At 40.4% G+C, this 21,178-nt stretch overlaps 1 protein-coding gene across 3 annotated transcripts in view; it reads left to right on the top strand.

Moving 5' to 3' along the window:
• Window positions 1-21,178, top strand: part of MGAT4C (MGAT4 family member C) — a 753,010-nt gene that overhangs the window by 481,152 nt on the left and 250,680 nt on the right. The window contains exon 2 of one of the 3 annotated variants that reach the window (XM_014610898.3): window positions 2,000-2,085. The exons of the other annotated variants lie outside the window; for them this stretch is intronic. The gene's annotated coding sequence lies outside the window, so the exon portion shown is untranslated. The remainder of the gene's footprint in view (window positions 1-1,999; window positions 2,086-21,178) is intronic. 3 annotated transcript variants of the gene reach the window in all.

The following is a 21,178-nucleotide window of genomic DNA, read 5'->3' as shown; positions in this document are numbered from 1 at the left end:
CATTTGGCAATGAACAGAAGATGGAGAGGCTTAGGAACAGAGATTTTAAAATTAGATCCAACTTTTAAAAATGTTTTGGAATACTTTTAGAAAGATGATTTCCAAAGTCATGCAGATTGATACCACGGTGTTCAAGTTTCAGAATGTGGAGTAAGTTGTTGGTCACTTTTTTTCCCCTGGTTATCTTCGTTCAAAGGGACAATGAAATAGATAATAAAATTTGGAACAATTAATGTACTGTTATCAGCAACACCAATTTTCCTTCAAGTATTTATCAGTGTACAATACAAACCTGTCCCATGTGTATGCAAAATCTAAGGGATGAGGAGGAGGTTGTTATCAGTATTGTGGTTCTCAGTGGGGGGTTCTATTTGTGCATCCTCTGAGTTTTGTAGCAGAATAAGTACATTTGAAGCTCTTGAACTGATGTGGATTTAGGAGATTAGAAGTGACACTGATGTTGACAAATCAGATACAATCAAGGATTTAATTAACTGAAGGAGTTCAGGGGCTACTGTAAGAAGAATCCAATAGCAGTTGACTACTCAAGAAGTATACATAATAGGAGATAATAAATAACCGGCTGTAGTTAATTTAAAAGCCGATGACACTTATTTGAGAATAATTGAAATTCACTAAATACCTACTATTTAATAGCTTTCTGCACTTATTTCTGTAATCTATTATTGTAAAACAAAAGTTTTCAATGATGGTATGCATGGCAAACATTACGAGCCGTTGCAGTTTTGAGATTTATTGTTATTCAGTTTTGTTATGAACAGTTGTCAAGGTTTCTGCTAATTAGTTGGGGTTTTTGACAAATAATAGTTTCAGCTCAAGCATCACTTAAGGAGAGCAGGGCTTCTCTTCTCAGCTGTGTTGTGCTTTTGCACTTTCTAGTAGCTCAATCCCATCTTTGAAGTTCTTAATATTTACCATGCTTATTCATCTCTCTCCATCCATGTGTCTAAACAATCCTAGCTTTGAACAAATTATCAGACATATATTATAGGTGGATGTAAAGTAACATTTTTTTTCCATTGGAGCAAATGCTATATCTTTTCTTGTAAATGGCACGATCCAAAAGTACTTTGTTAAAGTTCAGAATTCATAGCCTAGAGGGGAAAAGAACATTTTCCTTTTTACCCTAATTGCTTTGTGTCATCATGCTAAACTAATTATGTTCTTTTGTCCCTTTTAAAAACATTACGTAGCTTCCTGAGACCAACAGAAAAAAACAAAACAAAAGAAGTGTAGATCTCTGCCTCACCTACATAAATCCACATATGAGATAGGTGCACATATTTCACCAGTTCTTTGTTCCTTCCTAGAATTCATATCAGAGCACAAAGCAAACCAGCCCCCCACCCCTTAATTAATAATTGTACATAATTTCAATTAGCAAACTTTTAGTGTTACCACAATGTATACTCAAGAACATTACAAATATTCTACAAAAAGTAGTCCCCCAGACAGAGCTACCCACTCACATACAAACACATATAGCCAGGGATATTCATGTTTAAGGAGCTGGTTCAGGACTCTTTCTATTGTTTACAAAGGATTTTTTTTTTTTTACTGAACATGAACATGAATGTTCTTATTTAAATGGAAAGCCGTATGACTGTAATGAAGATTAGTGATTATATGGTCAAATGACTAACTATCCAGTATTGTTACTCTCAGGTAGGAAACAAAACGTGAATTTCAAAATTTATTTTTCAGAGGAAGTTAAATTCACCATGCCAAATCATAGAATTTCATGCTGTGATGTTTTTTGTTTTTGTTTTTGGTTGTTTTTGTTCTTGGAAGAAAAAGATTTTTTTTTTTTAAAGATAGTCCCACGGTTAATCTGCCATTAGCTCACCATTATTCTGGGAAACAGCCTTGAGCACTTCAAACAGAACTTATATATTGAGCATGTTGGATGGCTTCCATATACCTGCTCTTGCTTTTGTAGCGCAAGAGGAACTAAAACAGATTATTTTTTTAATTTAAGAATAGGTAATTTGCTTGTCTGAGGAGAATAAGGCCACGTGATTTATCATGAATGGATCTACACCTACATCTTCACTATGGCATCAGGTAAGAGAGAGTGCCACAACAACAAAGATGTGAATCATGCCTCCTACACAAAGAGCTTAGTTTAACTGCTCATTTTGAACCAAATACTAAGGTGAAATATGGGGGAAAATTCTTGCTAATGCTCAACAGATGTAATATTCTGGATAGTAAATGTAGCCAATCAATATCACAGAAACTTGCTAAATACACTCCTTGTTATAAATAGAGGATAATCATTATGAGTAGTAGTATCATGAAGGAAGAAAAAACTCTTCTTTGTTTCACAACATGCAGAGAGAAGTCCCTTAGAAATTACAGACTCAAAACAGTAGTCCAAGGCCAGATTCTGTTCTGTATGCAGTTTACAGTGGTTGTAACTAAGAGGAGTTCACTTAATCTGATTAATCTCTGGTCCTAAGGGCATGCTACAGCAAATCTTCCATATATCACCTGACAAATCATCCGAAGAATACAATCCAGAAACCACTGATAATCAGACAACCTTTCGCTTCAGACATCCTCCCTCTCCACCTTGGTTGTACTTTGTGCATAAGAACTGCAGAGAAGGTGGCTTGGGAGCCCCACGAATCCAACAGAATCCTCAGGTGGTATTTTTGGAAGAAATTCTTTCATCTTTTGCTACTTAGAGAGTTCACAGAACATGAGAGATGGGCTAAACCCCTGTACCAAAGTTTGTGAAATAAATTATTAAATGAAATACAGTGATGCTTATGGCACTTATAATCCAGTAATACCTACTATTTAATTAGGGAGGGTTACTGTATGTCTAGGTTTTCCCAGACGTGTCCTCTTTTTGAGTCCTCTGATCTCTGTCCAGGTGGGTTTTTTAAAGCTGCCCAAATGTCCAGGATTTTGCTCTGCTGCATTGGTGGGAGCAGGGGAGGGTGATTGGAGGCAGCAGGGAGCACAGACATACCTGCCTGCAGCTGTCGAGGTGCATGCAGACCCATGTGGTGCCCCCTGCTGCCTCCAATCACCCTCCCACTGCTCCCACCCCCAAAGCAAAGCAAAATCCCAGACATTTGGTCAGGGCAGGGGGTGGGGAGGGGGCTGGGAATGACAGGGGGGGGAGGGGTTGCCTGCCCCTCCAGCAGGGGAAAGGGGCAGGGGGGCAGTGGGAAACTGCTATTGTACTACAGAAGTTTTCAATAAAGGCACATGTTGCAAGCATTACCATGGGTGACTGGTTCCTCCCAAGTCTGAGGAGACACCAAATCACAGACCAGGGGGATCTCCCCACAGCTGATCACCGAGTGCAGAACCACCAGCAATGAAACTGGAAGTGCATTTCTGCCAGAACTTCAGGTTTTGTGGTTGGTGCTTCCAGTAGGTGCATGGCCAATCTCAGGGGTGTCACAACCCAAGGGTGTGATTTTTGTTTGTGTGTGCTTCGGCACTGCTGAATCATTTCCCGCCACTCGTAGCTTTCTTTGCAGGGTGCATTTCTGAGCTGCAGAAAGGAAATGCACGGTGCAAAGGAGTTCCCTCCATTTGTATTCAAATTTGTGCCCCACTATTGACCAGTTCTAAATTATTCCCACGTGGCGGCTAGTGATTGGCTTGCTAGCCGTATAAGAGGCTTCAGTGGTTTCCGCCCAAGTTGGAGGGCTCCACGACTATCAGGAGGAGGAGAACTTCACGTCTCGTGAAGATCTCTAAGCGCTGCGGAGCCTATCGGACCCAGCGTGTATCTCAAGAAGGCTATAGGGGTCTGATCAACCTCTCGCCTCTCCCCGTCACCGCCTGATCCCTCGACGTACCCTTCCCTGCGCGCAAGTTCTACGGAGCCTAGCAAACTTCGTGTGAGTGAATCCAGAGCTCTACCCGGGTTCGAGTCCTGCAGGTTTATCTTCCCGTTGCCAAAACCCCATTGCGACGTACTCTCGAGGTTTTTGTTCATCTTCCCGTCACCGAAACCCCATTGCGATGTACCCTCATGTTCTGCAGGTTCGAGTTTTGTTTTGTTTTGTAACTGCAACTTTTCCTGCCTGCACCGCGACCATCTTCGGTGTAAGTAAAATAATCTTAAATCAACCACTAAGCTTCCGTGCCTAATTCTAGCGTGCCGCCTGCCTTCCCCGACCCAGTGTGTCCGGGCTGCTGGCCACAGCCCGCCACGCGGAAACCCCCCCCCCCCGAGGGCCTCAGACCGCTCCCGGCCCGCACAAGGGGGTGCATGCATACTTGTGCATCCCCACACATCACCAACGAGCATTACCAATCCTTGCAATTTGCAAACAGTTTAACACTTGTTACACACAAAAGGCAACTTTTAAACAGGTGAGCTTGCAAAGTCAAGTACTCAAACCTGAAGAAATGTCAGAGCTAAGGTTGGTTTTGCAACCTTAATTTGGCTGTCTTATGCACATGTATTATGAGATACTTATTAGCTGTGTGATCACATAGTCTTTAAGAGAACTGTTCCCTTATTGCAGATGGACATCTGTTTTTTAAAGGGTAGATACCTTTTTTTTCTTTCATATGCCTTTGTTGTTTGTGGACCTGTGCCATATTTATTGCATACTATTCGAAGTAAAGTTCTGAGAAAAGCCTTATTTTTCCTTGAGCTTTTCTATGATATTCATCACTATCATATCTGAATGCTTCACAAGAGGGTAAAGGATCATTTTGCCTGTGGATTCCAAAGATACTTGCTGACAGAAGGGGAATAATGAGACTCGTGATGAAATGAATGAGGAGCCTTGGGTTTGTTCTAGGTGGATGTGCATTTTACAGTCATTAGCTCTTTTTCCTCTTTTCCCCCGACCTTGACCCCACTTTTACATTCCATCCTTTCCTTGTCCTATCCCTACTCCTTCACTCTAGCTCTTTGTTAACTAAATCCTAGTCCAGTCCAATTTTCATCCTTGTCCCAGGTTCCCTTTCTAGCCATCTTAATCCCTCCTCTCAATCCCCACCTCCCTTTCACTCTCTCTCTCCTTCCATAACTTCAGTCTCAATTTATGAATCCAGCCTATCCAAGTTCAACACCCCAACCCCTTATCTCATATCTCCTTCTATCCCTCTTCCCATTTTCTTTCTCATTCTTTCCGCACTGCTTCTCAACTGTCATCTCCTTGCCTAGGCAGTTCCGGTACTCTCCACCCCAGAGTATTTTTTGTTTAATTGAAGTCTCCCATACTAATTTTTTTCACAGTTGCACTCAGATTTTCATAACTGACTCCCTGTACCCTTATTCAGCTACTTCCAGCATCCCATCCTACCATTTTGCTCCAGTACTAATCTCCTGTAGTGTAACTAAGAATGGACAAGCAGGGCACCAACCCCAGGTGCCAACTTGGAGTTTGTGCCAGAAGGGGTGTGGGGGAGGGGGATCCATGTGATACCAGGAACAGCCAGTGTAGAAAGAAGTACAGCAGCAGCTCATGTAGAGGGATGCCCTGTGGCATCAGTAAACAGTGTCTTCCACCACCTCCTACTTACAGTTTCTCATCCAAGTCGTAATGGTGATGTTGTCAATCACACTATGCCTTTACCGCCCTCTGTTCTGCCTTGTCTCTCTTCTGCATTTGAATTAGACAGATACTTTCTCCTTTGGATGCCATTAGGGAGGTCACTGAAGTTATGAACTGGTGTTGAATTTGTCCCAAGATAAGTTGTGCCAGTGTTTGTCCCAGAAAAGAAATGCCTTGGGATTGGTGTGTACACACATCACCCATCCAATCAGAGGTTAGTGAGTAGCTGAATGCACTGCTACTTTTTTGCCATTGATTCAGTGATGTAATCCTAGGACAACCATTTGGATGAACTTCAAGACATTCTGGGACAAACTGTTAGCACTTTCTATCTCATGAACCTTTTTAGGGTTTATCCCAGGACAATAGACACAGACATATAAATGACTCAACTTTGCCCTGGAATAATATTGTTTATCCTGGGAAAAATGTGACATTTTTTGTAGCCCAAGGATATATAGGAAGTGTAGGATCTCTGCTCTCATGTCCAGTGCCTACCATGGAAGCAGCAATTTATGTTCAATTTCTCTGTTAGGATGGCTCATGCTCTATCACTAGCTATGGCACACACAGTCTGTTTAGCACTAGCTACTGTAAGAGGCAGGAACAGGCTCAGTGAAGAAGAATCTTTGAAGACTTTAGCAGCTAAAATCTCCAGAGAAAAACCTGTGATGTTTTTAAAGACTTATGACTTCAAGAGTTTTGGGTGCATTTTCACATGATAAATTCAGCAAGCCATAGTTTTGATGCCTTTTTGCCTTTTGGGACCCTGACATACATTATTTTCTCTGGTGTGATTAAGTTGTTAATCATGCCAAAAATAGCAATTGGCTAGATCATCAAGAATTCATAGTGTCATAAAATCACAACCCAGCCAAGTACAGAGATTGTACTTGAAAAATGTGTAATATCTTTATGGCTGGTTTGTATGGTGTCATAACTTGTGGCATACCATGCAGGGACCACCCCACAGTTGGACCACCCCAGGGCCTGAGCTGGTCCTAATCAGCTATCAGCCAGTAGGGATGGCCTCGGAGCTCATGCCCCAGAGCTGTCTTTGGTAGATAATGGTTGATCAGGATGGCCTCAGGGTTCCAATCCAGTCCTAGAGCTGATGGGAGCTTGGGATGACCCTAGGGCTAGAGCCCCAGGGTGATCACTTCCAACCACCTATACATCAGGACTGCCTCAGGACTTGAGCCCTGGGGCAGTCCCATTCTGCTGATGATCAGCTGATCATTAGGGCTGTGTGAAACGTTTTGACTTCTGTTTCAACATTTCGATGGGACAGTATTTTGTGTTGAGTTTCATTTCATTTCAAAGTGCTGTTCTATTCCATTTCGTCAAAACTGTTTCAACGTTTCGCCCATAGGCTATAATGGGGAAGCACAAAATTGCCTATACCTTTGTCATTTCTTGGCATATTAGAATGAAAACTGCAGGAATGGTATCTGCTTCTGGGAGCATAAAGCCTGCCAAGTTTCAAGGAGATAGGTGCAGGGGTTTCTGGGAAACTGCACCTCAAGCTGCTGACAAGGAAAACTCGTGACATGTATGACTCTGTGTGTGTGTGTGTGTGTGTGTGTGTGTGTGTGTGTGTGTGTGTGTGTGTGTGTGTGTGTATTAAGGCGCAGCTGGTTTTCCATCCCTCCCCCAGAGCACTGGGATTGGAAGAGACCTCAGGGAAGGATCACAGTCACTGGCCAACTACACATGTCAATATCAGAGCAGTGCTTCCCCCCTCTTCCCCCTCCCTCTCCTTAGTTTCTGTTTCCCTGCAAGCAAGCCCAGCTTCAAAACTCGAAACATTTCAAAACTAGCAGAATGTTTCGACTGCCCTCATTTTGTTTCAAGGTTGTTTTGAAGCCTTTCGTTTCATTTTGATTTCACTGTTTCAAGTTTGAAATGAGTCAAAACAGCATCGAAACAAAATACCCAGCAAAATTTTGTACAGCCCTACTGAGCATTGGCTATCTCAGAGGACTACAAGGGGATTCAAATAGTCCCATGGGCCCCTAAAGTCAGCCAATGATCAAGTGACTGTCAGACAACTAACTTGCTAGGAACCTGGGATCATGATTCCCCTGAAATATGGCATGGTTGGGATCTCATGCGCTGTCATACAACTGTGCCTCCTGCCATTCACTTGCAGCGTGTCAGGAAGCATGATTGTTGGGATCACACATCCAATTCTATCATTTTTAATTACATGTATGTCAGGGGCATTGGAGTCATTTTTTTCCCAGCCTGGTATCCACTTTCCTCACCCTAGTCAGCCTCAGGCCTCTGGTTTATAAAGTTTCAGACTAAATTATTAAACTTGTCAAAGTTCTAAGCAATTGAAATGGGGATTTCTAACTGAAACTGTAAAATATTCTTAATAGAGGGTGATATAAGCCCACTCATTGGCACAACCAGGCAAAACAAAAGCCCATTTTAACATGTAGTGTGATTTCCTGCATGATACAGGCCATCAGTTTTTATTTCATAAATTCTGTGCCAAGTTCTTAAACCATTTGAAATTGTTTGAGATACAGCAAAAGCTGTGTTAATCGGCACTTTATTAGCTGGAAAACTCTACTAACCAGCATCCAAGGGACGTGGCAAAAGTGAAACCAGAAGTACCACTTTCAGGGGACTTCCGGTTTCACCATCGCGAGCCAAGTTTTTCTTTGTCACTTCTTTGGCCCATGGCCTGGGGCAAAGCAGCCTGTGCAGGGCCCCCCTTCCTGTCCCCCGGAACACTGACGCCAGGGAGTGGTGCACATTTGATTAACTGGCATATTTGATTAACCAGCATCCCCCATTCCCGGGGATGCTGAATAACAGAGCTTTTACTGTAATTTATCTTTCTGAAGGTCCCCACTTAATACTAAAGAGATATATACAAGAAGCTTTCCCTCTCTCCTCCCCCTCCCCAGTATTCCTAAACCCAGGAATAATGTATATTAAGCAACATCTGCTAGCATTCTTTATTAATTGAGTACATCTTTTGCTTATAACAACATCTAATATCTATAATTCTTGATATTCTGTGGACTGAAATTAGCCTTGCTTTCCTAAAATAAATAAATAAATAAATAAATAGTGGAAATGGAAAAAGAGGAGGTAGAGGATTACTTTCACTTAGTAAAATCAAAATATACGAACACATTTCCTACCCATGTCTGTGGCTATAAGTAGTTTACGGTGACTACTGCAAATTTATTCCTACCAAAAAAACAAAATTATTTTTCTTCTTAACATGAAAGATAATCTAGATAATCTGATGTCAGCTATCATGGAATAATAATATCATATCATTATTCACAATTGGGAGATGTGGCTTTGTAGTACCTAGCATACACAACTTCCAGTCAGTACTTATCCACATTGGATAGTGTCCATTATTTTTTACCAATTGCCCTGTCACCAGACCATAGAGCTGTAAAAATACTGTGGAGATGTCACTTCCCTTGCTGACTGTAGCTAATGCAGCTGTCCCTCAGAATAAGCATGAATTTAGACATTTCTATGGTAGGATCTTCAATTTTACACTTGATCAGACCCTTTATTGTAATAGCCTGCAGCATTGACAAGGGACATGTATGTACCATTCTTTCAATCACTGTTTTTTTTCCAGGTTTAGACAGAGGCCAGGTACAAACATTATACTTTTACTGGTATAAGTGATTGGAAATTGGCCTATAACTGCAACAGAACAGAAGCTTGGCACGCAAAGCTGGTGTATTAAACATAAGAGATCAGAAGTTCAGCATACATAGACTGGTTTAAAAATGGCAGAACCTGGTCTAAAATTTGCACCCCCTACCAAAGGGCAAATGTGCATTCTGTTCATTACTGATCTAAACTATGCCACTTACAGAAAAGCACGTAACTTAGATTGATTCTGCCTTGGGCTGTTTGAATGCCTGTACCTAGCCAGAGGCAGCACAGATCTTGTCTTTATGTAACTAAATAAATAAATAACCCTATATTATTATAAACAAGTCATGACTTCCACTAATTAGGGAAAAAATAGAATTTTGTTATCCAATGGTTTGATTATTTTGTTTTGTTTTGTTTATAGAAATAATTTCCAACAACATAGCAGTTTAACAGAAAGTAAGCCTATCAGTATGGGATTCTCAGTTTCAACTGCATGTGGTCCCCAACAACAACAAAGCAGGCTGCCAGCCATGGGAGCCTGCTTCATGCTGATGCTGGGGGAGCCCAGGATCAGGCTTCTCCTACACCCAGCAATAAGGCACATGTGGCATGGCAGTAGGCACAACTGTGTGGATCGCGCATTAGATCCTATCATGCCTTTATCTATATGTGTAGAGACATACCAGTATAGCAGCCAACAACTTAATATTGCAAAAGAAGTTATCTGAGAAGTTAAGTGATTTAACACTGATATTTCCAAAAGAGTCAGATTTGGCTCTTTTGGAAATATTTACAATAATTTGCAAGAAATATTTAACAGCTATCATAATAAAGATTAGAAAATCATTCTTTTGACAGTTTCCTTTAATTCCCCGTCCCACCAATAACACCATCACCACCATAAGCATTTGTATAGGTGACTCTCACAATGTCTACTATATTTCTTTAAAAATAGGAAATCAGTGTATTTGTCAATGGGATATGTTCAGAAATCACCATTATTGCTGATTTGTCTTTTATCATCTGTCCATACTTCATGGAAAACACGAAGAGAAAAATAGACAGTAGAACTGAGCACAATTGTATATCAAAGGAGCAATGACAATTTACACCACTCGAGGTACTGTCATTAAAGATGCATCTCTGCTCTTGGAATACATCTATAAGAATATTGGAAAGACTTTGAATATTGTAATTTTTAGGGCTACCAGATAAATCCAGTTATAATCCCCTAGGATAACACTTTTTGTTGCCTTAGCTATAGCCTTTCCCTAGGGCTAGCATTGGCCATGGCCATTACATGCTTCCAAGTCTCTTCCATCTCCAAGGTGTCTAAATCACTAAAATTCACCCTACATCACCCAATGCAAGAATCAAAATTCTGTTAAGATATCTAGGTCCCTTATGTAGCTTCATCTGGTCCAGAAACGTTGCCTAAGAAACTAGACTTAGCCTACTGCCTGTACTTAAAACTTGTCCAATATGGCCATATAGGTATGCATCTCTGCTGGAGTTCCGTTTAATCTGGGAATAAGCATATATTCAATGTAAATTTCCAATTACTTGGTAGAAGAAAAAAAATGTTTGCAGTGACTGTTTGATATAAACAGGAGATGGTGCCAACGTTCTGCCCAAAAGTCTGCATTAAGGCATTTTCTTGGAAAGTGTAAGACCTAGATCCTAGGTCAAGCTGACCCTACAGGGATCTAAACTTGTGTCTCCTTTAGGAATTTGAACTTGCATTTCCAGGAGAGTGTCTTAACCATCAACTAGACTATTCAGTAGTATGTTTTAAACTAACAAAAAGAAGTTCACACAGTTCACTATATTTTTCACACAGTGGGTGAAACTTGTAAAACTCATTGCCTCAAGATGTTGTGGAGGTTAGTGGCATAATCCAGTTCTAAAGGGAATCGGATCAATTCTTGGTGGAAAGATGCATCAATAGGTATTCAGTGGTAGATAGAAGCAGCCTCTGAATCATAATTTACTAAACCTGTGAATGCTGAAAGCTGCAATGGGGAAGAAGCATGGCATAGAACATGTTTTCTCACTCTCCCCATTAGCATCAATTCCTGCCACGATGTGAGAGAGGATACTGAACTGGACGTATCTGCGGTATGACCCAGAAAGTGATATTTCTTATGTTCTTATGTTTTTATGACTCCACCTGCTGTTAAAGTTGGGCCACTGTGTGGAAAAGAATTCAACAGTTATGGGAGAGAAAGACAGCAAATATCTAGTTGGGCCACAGAGCAAATTTTCCTGTTGGTTGCTGTCATTCTGGCACAAGCCTCTTTTATGCTTGGCTTTCCAGTGGTCCGACTTTTGGTAGAAGAGGTAAAAGCTTCTTTCCTGTTAGAGCACTCTCTTGGGAAATAGCTGATGTGGGATTCACATCTCCTGCTGTAGGTATAGAAACCAGGCCTTCTGCTTCCTGAAAAAATGCCTTAAGTGGAGGGGCACTGAGCAAAAGGTAGACACCGCCAACCCTGGTCTGTCCATTCTCTCTAAACTGAAGTCAGTACTACTGTTTTACATACTGACAGAGGGCTCCTCTGAGTGAGATGGATCACAACAGAATGTTTTCTTTCTTACTGATGTGGCTCAAGCTGGATCTCAACATGACAACAGTGTTTTAGGCAGTCTGTAACTTCTGATGGAGTGAGAGAGAGACATATCCCTGGGTAGAATAGAACTGGCCCCTACAGAATAAGGATATCCCCTGGAGACACATTAGACTGGTGGTTCTCAAACTTTTTTCGTGGACCACTTGAACATTGCTGAGGGTCTCGATGGACCACTTAATAAACTTCTTTTGTTCTATAAATTTGTTTGAGAACCTCTGCATTAAACTATGAAGAGATACGTGATCTAACTCTTCATGTGCTAGCTTCAGAACCAGATGCAATATAGGCAAATCAAAGCAGTGCTGAACCAGGTCACATAGATATAATTAATTAACTAATGTTGTCTAAATGGGATAACTTTGTTTTCTCCTGTGAGGAATAGGATGAGCCTTGGTTTTATTAATCTTCCTGTTGAAAGAAGGTGCCCCATTCTAGGCACCTTACAGGTAGGAAAAAAAATCCCTATTTTCACATGTAAATTCGAAGAGTATAGCAGTCCTAGTTGCCTTAGAAGCAAAATAGGATCTGCCCCCTTGTCTGTACTTTCTGCTCTCACATAACTGCCACAATTCTATAGCTATTTCAACATCTTTTCTGATCTGGTATGCCTGGATTTGATATGGTGTGCTACTACAGTATTCTGATAGAAATGATCTTTTGTTATTATTAAATTATTCTGGGGATCCAAAAAGTATTTGTTATTAGTAAATTATTCTGGAGTTTCCAGAATAATTAGTCTATGGTAAGAATAGTAACATTAGTTTTTTTTCTGTTTGGTTTAACCAAGGACCCCTGAAAGACAATTGTTTTATTCCCAGTTGGTGAAACTTTTCCTGGCATCTGACAGACACCTTTAAGTTCCCTTTAAATTAGAAGTAGAAAAGAGGATAAGCAGAAAGAGTTCCTAGTGGGCTTGTTAAGTTTCTTATAGTGATGGAATAAGGAGGCATCAGCTTCTGGCATACTTGTAGTGAATTCCCTCTTGTACCTGGAAATGTTTAGCATCAGCACTGCACTGTGAACTCTAGGAAAACTACAGTAGGAGAATGGATTAGAACAGATTTAGCTAACTGTAAAAGAGACTCCAGAGCCCCAAAGTATTGTGATCAGAATTTGCTTCAATTGAAGTATCACTTTTATAAATAAGCATTCTTAACTATAAAGATATTAGTAGATAATCCTTCCTGCAAAGATTTCTGAAGGAATTCAGAGACTGAAATCTTTGCTTTCAGTTGTATAATGCTGTCTTTCAGGAAAGTGGTGTCAATTTTCCTCTGCACTGGAAGGCTGAAGAAAACTCTGGGATTTTTGCTAAGGAATTAGTTATATTGTTCACTGTCTCCAGATCAGGGTTGATCCCTTGCAAAGAGTAGAGGAAACCTAATGGACACAGAGATTTATCAGATATAAAGTAAAATTTTCAGATGTACCTACAGTTTTTAAGACTGAAAGTCAGGAGGATTTGGGCACAAAGCTACTCTGGAACCAGAGCAAGTGTACCTGCGTGAGCATAGCACTGTGGATTGGTTAATTAGCTCCATGTGACCTATGTGCAGCACTGCTCGAATTTGGCTTTCCGGCTTCTGGTTCTAAAGCTAGTACATGCAAAGATATTCAATTATCTCTTCATAGTGCTGCCATTCACTGTGTGGGCATTGATTACACACATTACAATGTTCATAACTAGCTCAGGGTATATTTACATGCCCACTGCATTGTGTCTTTGTTTCAAAGTAGGTCTTCATATGAATGTCTTTGAATCATGCTGATCTGGCAATGAAGAGTAGGCTTCATCTCAATGTCCAGCTGTTTTTTGTACATGTCCCTGATCTTCAGATCCTTTAAGAAGATGAAGAAATGAAGAAATACTATCAGGGAGGGCAGGTAATGAAATAAGTTGGCTGTGGGTTTTTGTAGATGGGTGGTGTTATCTACCTTCTCCATGATAAATCAATGCTTTGGCACAGAAGAGAAACCATATAGTTCCCACACTCCTCCATAACTGATTGAACATCCAAGACAACTGCAGTTTAATGTTAAACATAAAGAAGCACCAGAGGTGGTTTGTCTCCTCAAGTAGTTGAAGCTGAATGGCAATGTTACTAATGAGGAAACGTTCTTGAAAGACCCAACTTCAGTGAATACAGGCATTCAGGTCCCAGTTACAGTAAATTAGCAGCTAATATAAAATCTATGGAGAAGGATTTGAAATCTATGAATGAGACCATTTTCTTTCCCTTTTCACCCGACATCTCCTGTTCAAGGTAGGGGAGGTGATAACTCATTTATGAAAGGAAACACTGGCTGGTAATTGCTGTTGTTGCCATGATGGTCCAGGAAATGTATAAGAAGTATGGGGTTTATTGTGATCCTTTTCATTGCACCAACTGTATGTTTGAGAGAAATTTTAGAAAAATTTTGGGACACAGTTGCCCTTCTTCAGAAGATAAAATAGATCGCAAAAAACCTTGCTTCCCTGTTTAACAGAGATTTTTTTTTTTTCTTCTGAATTACGCTGGCCTGGCCAATGCAAATAGACAGAATTGCAGAGCAAAGTCATGGCCCTGTTGTACTCATGTTGACAAAGTTCTGTTGTTTGGAGTCCCAGATTTTAGGAACAATTGGCCTGAAATTGATTTTTGATTTTTTTTAAATTTATTTATTTATTTATTTTTGCTATGCACCAGTCTCTTGCACATATTTTCTATTGACTAACAGCCTATTCAGTTTCTGCCTTAATCAATGAAAATGCATCTAAATTAAAAAACAATAGGCAGAGATTAACAGTTTTAAGATGCTATCTTTTAATGAGTCAGACAAACTCCATCACAGCTACATGTATACATTCTAAAATAATTAATGATTTCTTCCACTCGTTCATAAATGAGTTATGTATATTTTTGGAAGATATGAAATTTATCATATTGGGAGGGATCAAGTGCTGCTTTTTAAGAAGTTGAAACAAACATCTAAATAAAATACCTACATTCTCAAACTTGCAAAAATGTTGGGGTTTTATTAGAAACACTCACAGAGCTTGCTGTTATCTAACTAGAAAAAATACAGTTACTGCATCTTTATTGTTGCTGTGAAATACTAGAAGTAAATCTTCAATCCTTTTTGAAGACCATGCTGAATCTGTTCTTTCTTTCGCATTATCTGAGTAAAATAGATTTATAATTTTTAAATTATTTTATGGACTTTGCTAGATGGTGCTTCTGATTCTGATATTGGTCATACATGGAACAATCTCTGCAGCTGTGCAAAGCCACTACGGAACTTCCCACCAACAGTGGGAGTACTAGGGAGGGAGCTTGGGAGAGCTATAGCCACCCAAAATTTGCCTTAGCACCCCCTTCAAGTGCCACCCGTTTCCAAGCTCCCCACTTCCTCTCTGGGCCACTACCACCTGCCCCACACAGCTGAGTCCACCTTGCTCCTGCCCGCAGTGCTCCCATCCCAACCCATTGTGGCTGGCTGCAGGTGGGAGAAGGCGCAGCACTCCCAGCCTAGCCTGGCCCAGCCCGTAGGGCCCACATCCCGCCATTATCTGTGCAGTCCCCCACAATTTTCTGCCTAGCCCACCTCTGCCTCCCCACCAGGAAGGGGCTGGTGCTGCCCTGCCCCACAGGTCCCACAGAGCTGTGTAGGAGGAGAGAGAAGTTATCAGGAGAGTTGCTTCAAAACAAGAGAGGTTGAGTAAAATAGACAACCAAATTAAGTGGAAGAGCAAGACCATTCAAAAAATGAAAAGGTTATTATGTGTGGATGGTGAGAGGTTGGTAGAGGTAGCAGGTAGATTGTAATGAGCTTTAAAGCCTTAAATGTCTGCGTTTAGTCCATGGTTTTTAGTATCCAGTAGGTTTCGGATTTGTGTTATTAGGCCTGTCTTCTGAAGATGTTTTGTAGTTTTTTTCCTTAAGTACAAAGATTGTGACATCAGAAAGGGAGCGATTGTTCTGTAAAAAGGGTACTCCAGTGAGTGATTATGTGTCTCTGTCCTTTTATCTTTTATTTCTGAGAGTTCTTTCTGGTTCATTCATTTTGTTAGTTTCACTCATATAGCTTCTAGGAGGGCATTTGGTCCATTGGATGTGTGATATACCACATTCTGTGCTGAACACATGTAGGATCTGTGGATTCTGATGTCTTTCTTGTAGAGGGCGTTGATTTGTGGTGGCAATAGAGATGTGTTGACACATTTTGCATTTATTGTTAAGGCAAAGTTGTGTCTCACTTGGCATCCGTTGATCAGTGGGGAGTTGGCGTATAATGAGTTGGGCCAGATTTGGGGGCTTGAAAGCCAGGAGCAGTGAGTTGTGTGCTGCTGCCAATATGGTGGCAGAGACTGACATTACTGCCATGGCAGCAGCAGTGACAGCTGCTTCTGCTGCTGGGGCAGTGAGGACAGTTGCTGCTGCCAGGACAAGTACAGCTCCGATGGTTGGAAGTGTGGGCTGTCAGACTGTTATTCTGCTAACACTTTTTGACAGCCTTTTGACCCTCCATGGAAGGCAGACAGCTCTGCCTGGCTCCCCTGGGGGAGGAGGAGTGGAAACAAAGCAGCAGCTCCCTATTGCCTTAGCATGAACTAACGAAAAAAGGCCAGGATAATGCATATTAGAAAAAAGTTTATTCATTTATTTTCTCAGTTGCACCTTAGTTTCAACTACTTGAGAATATGTGGTGGTTAATATAATACAGTATGTTTTGCAATAATTATCTGTAAGTGACAACAGTATAATGGCTTCTATTTAATCTCTGCTGAAAGAAAGAGATGCCACTTTTAATGTTTATTTGTGTGCCTTAATTGAATGAAGCTTAAGATAGCTCAGGCAGTTCTTGCAGGAAGTTATTTATTTTCTTTGGATCAAGGACTTTCCCTTTCAAAGCAGTATTTGTCTTGTGCTGTGATAGATGGCAAACATAAGTGGCAATATTAATAATGACCAATTAATAAGCACTAGATGTATTTTTAATACTGCATAGTCTCCTACTGTGGTAGTAAGGCTCAAAAGAATAAATATGAAATCAGGTGAGATCTCATGATATGCTAGCAATTTAATGTATAGCTTCAAGTTTTACAAAAAAAAAAAATTGTTCATCTGAAATTAATTCCCATATAATTCCAAGTCTGGTGCTGGTACAGACTACCAACTGTGTAAGGCAAAAGTGCAGGTAAATTCAATTTAATATGCCTAGAGGTACAGATATACATAGTCTTTTTTTAAAAATTAATCAGTTATTTATTTCATGTACCTCCTTTTTTATCAGTCTTCTTTTCCTGTACTCGCTTGTCCTTTCTTACACTTTATACTGTCTCATCCCTCCAAAAATCAACACTTAGTTAAACTCTGTGAAAAAAAAATATTCAATTTAAGCCTTGTAAATGCTTAAAACCAGCCTCTTTGAGTGTGAAGTGTTTTTTTTTTTAATACCAGCAGTGGATGGCTTATTTTTCCTTTAAGTCCTTCAACTGAAAATAGAAGCTTTTTCTATATCTTTGTGCTCTGTTTGGACATCTGCAAACTTTCCAAGCCTATTTTTTGTAGTGTGTATTGCTCCTGGGACTGATGATAACAACGGACAGCTGCATGAAATATAACGGATAAAGTTTATTTTATAGGAACATCACCCAATGAAGTTTTCTACAGTTTACAAAACCATGTATCAATAGCACAATACACAATTCTTTTCATTATTATTGTTTGAAACTATACAGTAGCTTTCTGGTAAGTAAGGGATGTATCTTAAACTAACAGGCACCCCAGCAACACTAGTTCATTGGGATAGGTGCTGTTTCTTCTCTTTCACTAACTGGCTGACTTACTCCATTGCAACTAATGGAATTGGTCTTTCTCAGTGAGAACAGTTTTAATTTGTTTCTCTAATAAAAGTATTGAATTAGCCTCTTCAATCCATCTGGAAACCAAGTAAAATATTTTCTTGCAGTTCTTATCAGACTGTAGCAGGCAGGCACTAGCCTACTGCATGGCAACTTCAGTTCTTCTTCCTGTTATTTGGAACAGTGTTGGATGTGCATGATGTTGGAGTGCTGTTTCTATGCCTGAAAGAGGCCAATTCTGTTTGTAACTCCTTCACAGTTAATGAGAACTATCTCAGTGTTACTTATATTTTGGCATATGTAGTTATTTTCCTTGGCAAACATTGGGTATTATTTGTTTCCTGTAGATCTGCAGTGTTCTCTTTTAGTATCAGAAGTAAAGAGAAGCCTGATTCTGCTTCCGATAAACTAGTGTAAGCAATTACAAACTTGGAAAAGACATCACAACCAGCAAGGAAACTTTAATAGTAATGGAAGTTCTATTTTAAAGGCTAGTCATGTCCCCTGTGATGTCCCCTCCTTTCTTGAAACTCGTGAACACTTTTCAAACTGTGAATATGTTTACTATTGAACAATCTTTAGTTATATATTTTGTGCCCATCAGAAATCTAGGAGCTGACCCTGAACTTGCTTGTCAATGACAGAACTCTCATCCACGTCAGATCGGGGCAGGTTAAATACTATCACACCTTTCTTTTTCTTATTAATATATAATTAATATATATAATTAATATATAATAAATATATAACTTTATTATCAATAGTTTAATTAGGAATGAAGGATCATGGAACTGACATCATATAAATTAATAATTCTTCTTAAAAAATGATTTTTGTAGCCCATTTCTAAATGTACATTATGACCCACAAGAATGAGCGTCTGTTAGTCCATGGACAGGCATTACATTTGTAATGAGAAATATTCTCTTTTAGCACTTCAAAATGCAAGTATACAGCCATTCATGGGGGAAAAAAATGACAGTTGTATGAAGAAATGTTAGCTTTTTCAGCAGTAATTTCTAGGTACGACGATATCCACATCCAGTTTTATATAGCGCCACAAGACATGGCTCAATCCCCCAGCATCCATCGAGGCGGTGTTCTCCCTCTCACCCCCTGTCCATGGCTCCAAGGAGCCCGCCTGTTGCACCAAACTGTACTGCCCCAGGGAGGCCAAGGCAGACTCTCACAGGTCACTACTGTTCTGCTTTGTGGACAGGATAAAATCCTTCCTACTCAAAGAGCTCAGCAGGAATCTACATCCCAGATCCTCCTGCAATGCTGCAATGCAAAAATAAAAAATAAAAAATAAATCTTATGTCAGCATCTCTGGCATTCCCTAGAAGCCAGAGCAGGAACTCATAAATGGCTGACCTCAAGTCTGAGTACTTCCAAAGTCATCTTTCCAGTCTTACATGTGGTAAATTCCATGGCCCAGGTGAAGGGGGCACTATTTAGTGCCTCTCCTGAAGTGGAGGCAACTTCAGAGCCATGTGGGGCAGTACTGTGGCCAGGAGAGTACTGTGGCCAGGAGATTCCTGTGTACTTGGTTCAGAGATTTACTGATGTAATTTCTAAAGGCCATAGCTGGGTCTGAGGGCAGCCCCTTCCCCTGCTTATGAAGTGGGGCTGGCATTGGAGTCTTCCTCCTGCCACTGATCTCCTATGTGTTGATGAAGCAGGTGAATCACATTGCCAGCACCCACTGGCTGCCAAGGACACCTCCTGTACTGCCTCTTCCATTGCAGATTTGCCTACACCAAACTGATTGGTGAACCAAAAACCATATAGCCAGGGCCTTGGGCATGTCTACATGGCCATACATGACATTCAACACCACCTTCATAGGAGCTAAATTTGCTCTCTGAAGAAGTGGTAGCAGGCCTTGGCTCTGTGCTGGCAGAAGTAAAGCATGCACTGGACCCTAAGAAATTCCAGGTCATCTCTGAATATATTTTCCTGAACTCTTCATTCCAGAACACTTCACTTCACTTCAAAATTTGTCCTTTGGAAATAAATAAATTGATTAAGAACCTTAATTATACACCTACTTTGTTTATCCCTACATTTATTTGTAAGTGAATCAACTTAAGATTCAGGTTATTTTCTTTGGTGTCCTTACAACTTTCCCAAGCCACAATAGAATCAGCGGATCCAGAGCTGCATGGCTTCCTGCCAGCAGGGATCAGATTCAGGTTGGATCCTTTGGCAGTGGCAAATGTGAATAGATGCACTCCCAGCATGAAAGGGGTAGGAGTCTTTGGGGAGTGTGATTTCCCCAGGGGCCCAGCCAGTCTGCACTCAGCTATCCTGATGAACCTCTAGAGATGGGGGCCCCTGTAAGACATTCTGTGATCGCTACACACTATTCTGTGGTTGCAGAGCCACAGCAGTATAAACTTCTGCCATGTTTTGAATCACTACAGGTAACTGGGCACTGGAACAGCTATTTGTGCTAGTCCCACCATGTTTTGGGGGTGCTACAAATTTCCTGGGAAACATTTTTATGCTTCAAATGAATTTCTGTCCATGCCCTTAGTCTCAGATACAGAGGCTAATTCTTTATGTAAAGCTATTGAACCTTATTTTATCAACTCTGGCTCCAGTGCATTAGACAGGATGGAGATTATCACTTAACTGAGGGCTGGTCTGTATTCAGACTTTTCTGGTCTCTTGATGTTCAGGTTGAGCTTTGTCCATTCAGAATTTATAAAAAAAAAAGTACTACCAGGTGATCAGTGGATGCTTGTATCTGTTCCTGTGGACACTCCAGAGAAGTTCTGCATCTGCTATATCCTCAACTACGGAAACTGACCCTTGGGCTCAGACCACTTAGATTCATGTTTGTAGGACTTGTAGTTCTAGTTCAATCTCTGGCATCCATCAAATTAGTATTTGTCATACCTGGCCCCAGACTTTTTCATGTTCTTATGGCATTTTTTTCTGCTTGTCACAACTGGGTTTTGGCTGGCTGAAATAGAAGTAATGTCATATATGTATATATATGTATGTGTCTGTGTGTATCTGTAATGGCACTACTTCACAACAAGTTAATATTTATAATTCTTGGGAGGAAAACATGTGTGTGTACATGTGTCCCCCCCCCCCCCCCCAAGGATTATAAATATTGACTTGCTGTGTAGAAGGTACTGCTAATGAATAAGCTTTGTGTAAATCATGCAAAGGGACATGGCATCATTTTTCTATGTGTGTGCATATGTGCTCACACGTGTAAATCTGTGACTAATTTATATACTTCTTAGTAATGTGAAGCCATAGCTTAGTCATTTTATCTCTTAACTCATATTTTCCAAGGTGATACATAGCTGCTCTGAAGACTGTTTAGGAAATAAAAGCAGAGACTGTGTGTGTACTATTATAACTCACACTTGTTTAAAAATAAATTCATAATGGATCTCTGGTTGCACTGTTAAGCCAGGATTGACTATAAGTTTTGAAGAAATAATTACTATGATAAACAGTATGGGAAAAAT

Source organism: Alligator mississippiensis, chromosome 4, assembly GCF_030867095.1.
Source record: "Alligator mississippiensis isolate rAllMis1 chromosome 4, rAllMis1, whole genome shotgun sequence".
Classification (NCBI taxonomy): domain Eukaryota; kingdom Metazoa; phylum Chordata; order Crocodylia; family Alligatoridae; genus Alligator; species Alligator mississippiensis.
The sequence above is the reverse complement of the archived record's forward strand: the minus strand, read 5'-3'. Positions and strand labels throughout refer to the sequence as shown.